Below are 11,771 nucleotides of genomic sequence, written 5' to 3'. Positions count from 1 at the left end.
TGCGGCAGTAAATGTTTCTAAATAAAACCGCCGCGCAGTAAGTGACATAATTTGTCTCGCACGCCAAGACAACGTGGATTCAGACCACGACTAGGAGCGTGATATCGCGCGTCTCTACGGAAACTCCGAAGCACGAACGAAAATAATATTTCAGAGCTTAACCATTGTCTCCAAAAGCATTTTGTAAATTGTTGGGGATTTCACAGAGAGAGGAAATGAACTTAATAGTTTATACTCACTAGAACGATTTAATATTTCGAAAATGGGACATTATACTCCATTGGCAATAATTATAAATTTACAGGTAGTATTGAGCCACACAACTTATTTTGCTATTTACTTATTCGAAACAAATACACGGAATCGTTTAAGTACCCAACATTTAGGAAATCTTAATGAACAACTTAGTGATTAGTGATTTGCAGTAAGACAACTATCAATAACTTCTGTTTTTTTTCTTGTAAACTCATTTACTTGTATGCGATTCAGTGTTGTGAGATAACAAATGTAGCTTCTGACCAATATCATACCATAAAAAGAAATATGTCTGGTCAGTATGATATAGCCAATTACGGTTAGTTACTGTAATTTTCGTTCTCATAAACGCATGGCTTTATAGTTTTACTTTTTGAAACTTCTTTACCCAAATCTGACGAAAGCAACTTGTTTGCGTACTTTTATACAGCACTGTGGTTACTTCCGGCAGCAACTAATAACGAATAACAAGCAGTTTCTTGGCAACGGCCTTGCCACAGTGGATACACCTGTTCCCCGTAAGATCACCGAAGTTAAGCTCTGTCGGGCGTGGCTGGCACTTGGGTGGGTGACCATCCGGGCCGCCATGCGCTGTTGCCATTTTTCTGGGTGCACTCCTCCTCGTGATGGCAATTGAAGAGATACTCGACCGAATAGTAGCGGCTCCGGTCAAAGAAAACGATCATAATGACCGGGAGAGCGGTGTGCTCACGCCACGCCCCTCTTATCCGCATCCTCAGCTGAGGATAACGTGGCCGTCGGATGGTGCCGATGTCCACTTGTGTCCTGAAGACGGAGTTAACTTAACACGATAACCAATATTTATCGCACACGTAGCGCACCCGAGAATTTCCGTTTGCACAATTGATGCTATAGGATTATAAAACACTCATTATAGTCCTCACATCTGCAGCAATTTGTTAGATATAACAGCAAGCTTTCGAAAACAAAGATTTATCAAAGAGATTCTAGAGACTGTCGTGGTGAGCCTGATTTAATAGGATGATAAGGAGATCTGTTGCGATTTTTTTTCCCAGAAGTCTTCTGTGAGACGGCGGCAGCGGGGGTTAAAAGTTACACACAAGGAGTTTTCCATGTGAATGGAGGGTAAAAAAAGAACCCTCTCCCGCCAGATGAGAACAAATTTCTGATTTCCTTACATGTCGCTTGGCAAATAGGAAGTTTTACGATCAAATGGTTCAAATGGCTCTGAGCACTATGGGACTCAACTGCTGTGGTCATCAGTCCCCTAGCTCTTAGAACTACTTAAACCTAACTAACCTAAGGACATCACACACATCCATGCCCGAGGCAGGATTCGAACCTGCGACCGTAGCAGTCGCACGGTTCCGGACTGCGCCCCTAGAATCGCGAGACCACCGCGGCCGGCAAGTTTTACGTCTAGCCATTTACCAGTAAAGTATTTCCTAGTTCCTGTTCTGTTCTCGAAGTAACATAGGCAATCAAAAAACAGTCTACCGTGTCGACACTTACTGCGCACATTTCTAAACTATTAAACAACGTACGATGCAATTACGAATTCGATTTCGGATGAACCGAGAAACGAGCTCGCGGTAAATTGCGATTGCATGGCTTCAAACAGAAAAACTGTTTGAGAGATTCGACGCATAGACCAAAGAGAAGAAACTGATTTGGTCCGCCACTTCTCCGAGGCAGCCACATAGCGTACGCTTCACGCACGATCGAAGAAAAACTCTCTCGCAAGATTTACAACGACGGTTTTCAGTTAGGAAACGTGCATGTCAGGAAATCCACTTTGTGGTCCATAATAGCGACTACAAGCAGAACCGATGGAATGACCTGCAGGAAGTCACTTACGCATCAAATGAAGCCGAGAACCCCGCACCTGCTGAGACAGCTTAATAGGAATCCAAACATAGGCTGCTGCACATCCACTTTACCTAGAACCAGTTAGTCCAACAGCTGCTAGAAAACAGAAGACGAAAACACGAAGTAAAGACTGTACTTCCCTAAGACAAGAAAGACTGTGGTAACCACAAACAAGTTCATGTTTGACAGAGGCTGAAATGCAGTACCTGGACGAATTTGTTATAGGTTGTGAAACTTAAAATTTTCCAGACGAATTAATATTCAAAGAGATTTAGGGATTGTAGCCGGTCGTCGTAAGCTTCACTCCGCGATATTTAGACGAGACACGTTCTATTCATCTGCAGATGAGCCATAGAAGCCATCAGGCTTCGAAGGCTCACCTGAGGGTGAGCGACAGGCGTCAAGTCGAAATATCGTGGAGTGAAGTATATGATGACCAGCTGCAATTCTCGAAATTTCTCCGAACGTTGTCTTAGGATCTTTACGGCGCATACCAGCTTCCTCAGTTCTGAAACTTGTTGTTTTACTTTCAAGTCTAATTATTTTGCCGGATTTCACACATCATTGGGTTCTTTTTCACAATCAAAATATTTTATTTTTCTCTTACTTTGTGGAGGAGACAGATACTACAATACTAGCTTAAGATCCCTTAAACATCGAGTTCAGCAGAGAAGCATTACTGTTGAAGTTATCATTTCTGCATTTGCATCTGGTGCGATTTACTGCAGAGAAATATTACAATTTAACTCCAGATACGAATCCAATGCCACTGAGAGAATTTAAAATATTAGCGATCTTCGTGGTAATTTGTTTTCTTTCACATTAAAATACCGGAGATTGACTCATCAACATAATCAATGTACTAAATGAAAAAGTATCTTCAGAATGTGTACGAACGAAGGAATTGATTACTGATCAGCACTTCTTGTTGAATATAAATTATCAGCCATCGTATATTCAAGATGCTGGTAGAGTGCTGTATAAGGATGACCAAAATCTAGCCTTAGGCATACAGTACAAAACTGGTAACGCAAATAACGTTTTACTCGGAATTATTCAGGAATACTCTGAAAATCGATTATTATTAAACTTAGCTAAAATAGGATACACGCAATCCCCCGTTCTGTAAAGGTAAAGCATGTCGGTTTAACAATTGTTCAAATGGCTCTGAGCACTATGGGACTTAACTTCTGAGGTCATCAGTTCCCTAGAACTTAGAACTACTTAAACCTAACTAACCTAAGGACATCACACACACCGTGCCCGAGGCAGGATTCGAACCTGCGACCGTAGCGGTCGCGCGGTTCCAGACTGGAGCGCTTAGAACCGCTCGTCCACCCAGGCCGGCAAATCATGTCGGAAAATATATAAATAAAACTTCTTTTTTCCTTGTATGTTTATATTGACTAGAATTAAGTGGCAGACAGGTCATGCACACGTTATGTGCTAAAGATTCCGTAAGACTTTGTCAAGACAGTGAGACATTTAGTTGTGCAAGTACATTCCATACCACCAAAACTATTCTCAACAGCCCAGGAGGAAATTTTCTATCCTTTTAACTGGGATAATGAAGAAGCAGTGTGTATTATAGAACATATACTTGTATGTAACAATTACAGACGACATTCAATCACTAATGCAGGAACTTTAGACCGTAAGTTTGATTGTAGGCATAAATAAGCAATTTCAGTATGACTAAATAATGTGTATCCTAATCATTGAAAACAAAACAGTAGAAGTTAATATCGAATAAATGACAGATGGATGAAGAAAGTTCACTGTCGAGTTCCAGGGGACAAGAAACAAGCAACACGACGAACTAGCTTGAACAGATGATAGATGGTCCAAGGAAATGCACGGTCGAGTTCCGGCAGATAAGAAAACACCGAGACGATGACCTAATGGAAGGTGAGTAGGTGAGATTAGAAAACAAACAGGCGCGACAGCGATGCGCATAACCCGTTGAAATGTTTAGAGATGGTTTTTATCGAGCAGAGGGTGATAAATGGCTTTTGATCAAGACATATTCCGAAAGTCTAAGCTGAGCAACTCTTACGCTGTCAGCATGGGGTTGATATTCCAGTTGCTTGTCTGGGAAATGATATTGTTGATACACCCACTTTCAGACGCTGGAGCTGGTCAGGACGAGAAACTGCCTCTATTATGGCGAATAAAATGTTGTGGGTTTACTGTCATCCTTTATGTAAGTTAAATTCCGATTATTTCTTAGTTATATGGTACAAAGCACATGGTCATTTAGCACAGTTTAAAACGGTCATTAGCTGAGTTGTCAGCGCGACAGCATGTCAATCCTAAGGGCCCAGATTCCGTTACCGGCAGGGGCGGAGATTTTCTCCACTCAGGGACTGGGTGTTCTGTTGTCCTGATCATCATCATTTCATCCCCATCGACGTGCAAGTCGCCGATGTGGTGTCAATCGAAAGACTTGCACCCGGCGAAAAGTCTACCCGGAGTGAGGCCCTAGTCACACGACATTTACATGTCTTTTACTAGCTGTATAATGAGTATATATATCCTTTTAATAATTCAGTTGATTTTGGAGATTACAATATCAAAATGATGAGATAGTACACCTGCTTTCACTCAGTTGTGGCATCATATTATGCGACACCTCTTCATTGTGGAATAATGTATCTACTTGTTAGTATCCGCAGGTCGTGAGTCGACATGGTTTGGTCAGTTTTCAGGAAGAAATAAACAGTTTCGAATTGAAAATAATAAGATGTAGTATTTGAAAGCAACGCAAACAATGGAAGACATTACAGTGTTGATATTTTACGTACTATGCATAGGTATATCTTCTGTTCTACTCTGGTTTTCTGTGAAGAATTTAGAACTGAAAGGGCACGGTACTACCCGACACAGAAATGATTTGCCGCTTTGGGTACAGTAATACCCGTTGTATAACAACATACTTGGTTGTTTACGTTAGAACAGCAGTTTTATGGTTACACAATTTTATTCAAGACACTCAAACCGGATACTGATGTAGAAAAGAAGGACCGTTTGTATATTCAATTATCTATATGTGAAGTACCTTTAAAAATAGATCCCTATATAGAGTTTTATTATGTTTGAGAAATGAGTAAAGAGTCTGTTGTCTGCTGACCACAGACAGTGGATGTAGAATCTGTAATTGGCTTTGAGACAGACATCTGGTCACCTTTGACAGAAACAAAGAGCGGAAGTATTCCGGAGCACCAGAGGGCCTGGAGAGTGGCTGACCAGTACGGTAACATGATCCTCCCCCTCTTGTGAGGAAGCGTGGGGTGGCCTGGTGAACGGCCACGTTCCGGCACTCTATGTCGCTGGTTCCTGACGCTGAAAGACCTATTTTTAGTGTCCTCCGTGAAACTACAGAATATGGGAATAGTATGTATGCGGAATATTCAAGAGTAGCTAGAAATAATGGTTTCCCTTTTCAAAATATCGGCGAGATCAAAACTTTCTGATGGGAGATTCATGTAAACGTACACAAGTAAAAATCATGATGAACTTAGGATTTTTTGGTCGTGACCATCGGTCACAGTGAAACCACGTGTGGTAATTGAAGCTGAGATACTTGCTTGTGTGAATATAAACAGGGAATATTTAAGAACTGCGTGTGGAGAATTTGAATTAGGAACAACCACTTCCACATGGTGAGTACTGGCTGTCTCAATCTGACCAAGAGACAATGGAAAACAGAAGTGCTTGTGCAGACTTGCAGTTGAGGGTACGTGTGTGAAGTAATTAAGTAATCATGATACCAAAATCACCGTTATTAATTACATTCGTGTGAAGCAAGTTAGAAATGTGGATACTCTGAGAAGAAAAAGGTGAGTAGCCATCTGCCCAGGAATGAGGGCTACATTGCAGTGGGATATGAGCAGTATGTGGTATGTCCGTAGGAAATGTTACGTGTGACATTGAATCAGAAGGTCTGTCACTTGATAATCTGGGTTGAAATTTTGTTGTGGGGAAGATCTGATACTTACTGGCTAAAGTCGGTTTTTACATGTTTAATCTGTGTAATTTGAATGTGGTGACTGGGTTACAAGTACTGTACCAAAAAACCAGAATTTTCTTTGAATAGCCTGACCGCTAGAAAATTCTCTAGGTTCTTAATGAATGTGCTTATGAGTGTGTGTGTGTGTGTGTGTGTGTGTGTGAGAGAGAGAGAGAGAGAGAGAGAGAGAGAGAGAGAGAGAGAGAGCAGAATGTGCATCATAGTAATAAGGAAAAACATTAAGAGACCATTGGATATTGAAATATGTACGTAATGTCATGCCCACTGGGCAGAGAATTCGTTGTTTTCTTTTATGTTTAAATGTACTGAAGGTAATTTTGTATCATTGCGCTGGTAGAATCTCAGAAAATGAAAGAGGAGATATGAAACAAAATTGCGATCATAATCATTCAGTAAGGGTAGCCATTTTGTTCAGACATTTTTGCCATAAGCTCCCTATTACTGGAATACCCATGCTCTGATTAAAATGAATGCAATATAATTGGAAAGTGGTCTTGCCAAAGTGAAGTGAATCCATCGTAAATGTTTACAGAGAGTGCCATATTAAAAATTTATTAGTCAGTTGCGTTTAATTCCGATGCGTAGAGATAATTAAAAAGAAAAAACATTATAGTAAAACAGTTGGGTGATAAGGCTTTGCTATCAATGTACAGTAGCAGTGCTTACGATAAGCCATATCAACATTTCCGATGCACAGATATTAAAAGCACTCGCTTGGCAGGCCACACATCTAGTAGGTTGATTACCCTCATCCCTAACGATGTGAGTAGTTAGAATACCCCCCCAAATATGGAAAGCTGTTCTTGCGAATCAACATAGCTCAATTAGCATTTTTTGACGTGTTTTTATTACGTCGCTTTCTTATCCGTCTGTCCTTTCGGTATAAATTGTGCTGTTGATTTCAGACTATCTTCCCAATGATCCAGAGACATGAAACTTTCAACACAGCTCATAACTGGATAACATTGCAATACTTACTCACTTTTATGTCAGATGTGTAGCGGATGATACTTTGTGCGCCACTGCAATTTCCCTCTATTCCTGTCCCAATAGCGAAACTTCCGCAGTAAGTATGATTGCTCCCTGTGCCCTCGATCCTCTCTAATTTTAATCTACATGATATTTTCACGAGATATGCGTAGGCGGAAGCAATATTGGTTGACTCAGGTGTAGAGAAAGTAAAACCAATCTGAAATTTATCACATGCCTTTGTTGTAATATCATCAAAGTGTTTGAAATCGTTTAAAAAATTTCACAAACACACAAGACTGGAAATCACAAAAATAATGAAATGAAAAAAAAATTAATTGACACGTTTTTGAAACGGACAAAAGAGTATGAAATAATTTCTCCTTTTGCCATACAGATTCCTAATTCTATACAGATAGTCCTGAAAATTTGTGCCTAGGAATTTTTGTAAATAATTTGTAAAATTTGAATTAAAAAACGTGGGACGCATGCATCAGACATCAGCAAGGAGTTCAGATATACTGTCGTAAAGTAAAACCACATAAGAATTCATATCATTGGCAGTGCAATAACATTGTTAGTGACAGCCGAACTATTCATTCATCAGTTATCTACTGCATGCACCTCATGTTTTGATGCACCTCATGTTTTCGTTTTAAGTTTTACTTGTCACAGCTATTACGAACTTATAAGCAGAAATTTTCGGGACTATCTGTATCGGGTTCTTGTATGCCTTAATGTTTACCGCACTCGATTAGTCAGGGAGCTGATTGCTCAGTTCGGTGTAATTGCCTATTATCTAACAGGTGTGTCAGTTTGAGAGACTGAGGTCCAAACTGTATGCATTTCGTACAATAGACGGGACACCCAGAGACAGGCAAAGGGTGTTAACCGTGCGGCATCTCGCGCTCTCATGGTTGAAGACTATCTGTAGTGCCTGTACGGTCGCAGCGTTCAAGGCCCTTCTCCATGCATCATTTGGCAAACTAATATTCGATCGTGAGGTCACGAAGTGTACACTGTACTACACTCTAAAGTCGGACTGTCTCCTCAAGACGATAAAACAGTCATTTGTGAGGATGGGGTGGAATCCCTCCCATACATTATTTACCTGAAGCGAAAGTAGGGGTGGGGGCTCTTATTGAGAGATAGAGAGAGAATGAGTGTGTGAATGGCGTGGGGGTTTATGTATCAAATAGTATGGCTCTTTTATCACAGTGTAATTATTGGTTGTCTTTGTGTGTGATCCATGGTGTGAGTGTGTGTGCATATGTGGGGGTGTACAAATATGTATGAATGTGTGTGCTTATGTGTGTGAGTGTAAAATATGTATGAATTAGTAAATACATCTACTTATATATAAGCAGCATGTGCAGAAAAATTTTTTTACCTTATATACGCATAAAAGCACCATGTGCTGGAAAATAAAAGAAATTATTGCGACTTTATATATACAATTTGCTGAAATAAATATTATTATCTCTCCTTCGTTATCCACATGTGTGTGTGTGTATGTGTGTGTGTGTGTGTGTGTGTGTGTGTATGTGTGTGTAAACAGAGTAGTGTTTAAGCTTCACCTACCGCTGTCTGAACATGGGGATGGGGAAGAGAGGAACTACGAAAACGCAGCATTTAAATGGCAGTGAAGTTGCTCTGTAAAGGACTTGGTTTTATATTACACATTACACAACAACACAGATCACAAACAAAACAAATTTTCAGTTTTGGCACACTGACGACATAACATAATTTTTATATGGTACAAACTGTCGGCAGACGGACAATTTCGCAGGTTTTCGTACTCAGTTTGTCACTTATCGTGACTCACTTGGTTTCATAATTGAACAAAATGTCTTTCACGGCCGGCTAGTGTGGCCGAGCGGTTCTAGGCGCTTCAGTCCGGAATCGTGCCACTGCTACGATCGCAGGTCCGAATCTTGCCTCGGGCATGGATGTGTGTGATGTTCTTAGGTTAGTTAGGTTTAACTAGTTCTATGATGTTAAGTTCCATAGTGCTCAGAGCTATTTTAACCATTTTTCTATTACGCAAATATGTCGATCGAAATATTGTAGCACTTTTGCAACTTTGTTATTGAGATATGGGAAATCTTCTTCATGAAAGCAGTATACACGTTCTGGACAGTTCTAACATAAAAGGATTTGTCATTAAAACAGCAATTACCTTGAGGGTCAGTCAGTTACATCTGCCCATGCACAGGGGCACTTTCAATCGAAACGGCAAACGGTCTCGAAAACAGTTCGAAAATGGATATAAGATTGGGAGTGTCCTCAAAAGGTTTAGGAAAGCATTCTAGTAATTCTTTCAGAGCCACAATGGATTCCTAGAAACCTCGCGATTTCTTTAACGCCAGTGACGTTACGGAAATCACCATGTTTTTTTTTTTTTTTTTGGTCAGAATTTGTCCCTTCCCTTTGTAAATGCATCCACATCACACCAAAAGTTAGCTGCATCTCATTTTCCAGTGTCTTACAGAAAGCAGTGTGCAACCACGTCTGCTTGCAATGCGAGGGCGGCAACCCATTCCAGGTGCTCTAATTTTCCTACGAGCACTTCTTTTTTTCATCATAAATTCTACAGTAACGAGTTTTAAATCAAAAAAATCGTTCCAGGTATGCTCTTTGATTTAACCAATGTACTTCGCAGTAGCACGTTAAGTCTACGTACTCTTCGTTCATTTCCATGAAAAAACGTTGCTGCTGACAGTGGAGTAATGTGTGTGACTTCAGAAATGTTACTGTTCATAAAATCAGTCTCTTCTTGTGCTGCATACTTGCAAATTTCGTTCAAAGTGCTTCTTGTTGTTCAAAAGAGCGAATCCTGTCTGTCGATGATTCCAATGTTTTGCTCTTTCATTGCCAACTAAATCTTTAAACTGTTTCTGAGTGGCATTCAAACATTTTTGCATAGTAAATTTGCAGAACTGTTGTTAATCAGTCTACATATTATGTTTTGAGAATTGTCGTACCTCTCTCCTGCCATTCCCATTCATTTTTAAGGACTTGGGGACAAAAGATCGTTAGGCTGCCTCTTTGTGGTAACAGCCGCTGGACACCACGACCCCACGATAATGTCGAACTGAAGAGAATGGTGTCGACCGAAATATTTCACAGAACAGCATTAAATGAAATTCGGTTTGTGCCGAGTACCTCCGGGAAGGAACGAACAAAGGCGAGAGAGGCAGAACCTTAGGATGCACGCAGCCCCCACATTCGGCCACGTGAAGTTTCACACGCCAGCCCTGGTGCAAAACGTGAGACGAAAATGTTTATTCAGACCGCCACTGCCTATATGAAAGTGGGTGAGAACCGCATAAGCAGAGCCAATAAGGAACCATCCCACGTCGAATGAAGAGAGAACTCGCCTCTACGATCTGGCACTAGCAACACTATGTTGCATGGCCATCTCATTGGGTTCACAAGTTTCTTATTAGGAAGCGACGTAAAGTAAATAAATAAAAAACATTTACTTGTCTGGGAAGTTCATTTTATGTTCATGTGAAGGGGAAAGTGTTGAAAGTCGAGGTAGTATAAGTGTTTTGATTCATAGTGAATGGCTGACAAGACAGATTAACATATTTTTCTACAGGGTGTTAATAAGAGGTACGGCTAAACTTTCAGGAAACATTCCTCACACACAAATAAAGAAAAGATGTTATGTGGACATGTGTCCGGAAACGCTTAATTTCCATGTTAGAGCTCAGTTTAGTTTCGTCAGTATGTACTGTACTTCCTCGATTCACCGCCAGTTGGCTCAATTGAAGGAAGGTAATGTTAACTTTGGTGCTTGTGTTGACATGCGACTCATCAGTACGTAGCATCAACAGATTAGTGTTCATCACGAATGTGGTTTTGCAGTCAGTGCAATGTTTACAAATGCGGAGTTGGCAGATGCCCATTTGATGTGTAGATTAGCACGGGGCAATAGCCGTGGCGCGGTACGTTTGTATCGAGACAGATTTCCAGAACGAAGGTGTCCCGACAGGAAGACATTCGAAGCAATTGATCGGCGTCTTAGGGAGCACAGAACATTCCAGCCTATGACTCGCGATTAGGGAAGACCTAGAACGACGAGGACACCTGCAATGGACGAGGCAATTCTTCGTGCAGTTGACGATAACCCTAATGTCAGCGTCAGACACGTTGATGCTGTACAAGGTGACGTTGACCACGTCACTGTATGGAGAGTACTACGGGAGAACCAGTTGTTTCCGTACCGTGTGTAAGTAGGCTGTTTAGGTTTTCTTATTGGTAACGCCACATAGCGCTCTGTATGAAAAATCACTGGCTGTGCTGTGCGCAGTCTGTGGCTAGATTGCATTGTTGTCTGCCATTGTAGTGTCGGGCAGCGGCAGCTGGATGCTAACAGCGCGTAGCGTTGCGCAGTTGGAGGTGAGTCGCCAGCAGTGGTGGGCGTGGGTGAGAGATGGCGGAGTTTTGAAGTTTGTAAGAAATGGTGTCACGAACTGCTATATATATTATGACTAGTGAGGTAAATACATTGTTTGTTCCCTATTAAAATCTTTCATTTGCTAACTGTGCCTATCAGTAGTTAGTGACTTCCGTAGTTTGAATCTTTTAGTTAGCTGGCAGTAGTGGCGCTTGCTGTATTGCAGTAGTTCGAGTAACGAAGATTTTTGTGAGGTAA

The 11,771-nt window shown here is 41.0% G+C and overlaps 1 pseudogene; it reads left to right on the top strand.

Annotated features, from left to right (window-relative positions):
- The first annotated feature begins 736 nt into the window (after positions 1–736).
- On the top strand, positions 737–855 carry LOC126274611 (5S ribosomal RNA; annotated as a pseudogene).
- The last annotated feature ends 10,916 nt before the right edge of the window (positions 856–11,771 follow it).

Source organism: Schistocerca gregaria, chromosome 5, assembly GCF_023897955.1.
Source record: "Schistocerca gregaria isolate iqSchGreg1 chromosome 5, iqSchGreg1.2, whole genome shotgun sequence".
Classification (NCBI taxonomy): domain Eukaryota; kingdom Metazoa; phylum Arthropoda; class Insecta; order Orthoptera; family Acrididae; genus Schistocerca; species Schistocerca gregaria.
This window is presented reverse-complemented; position numbering and strand designations above follow the sequence as displayed.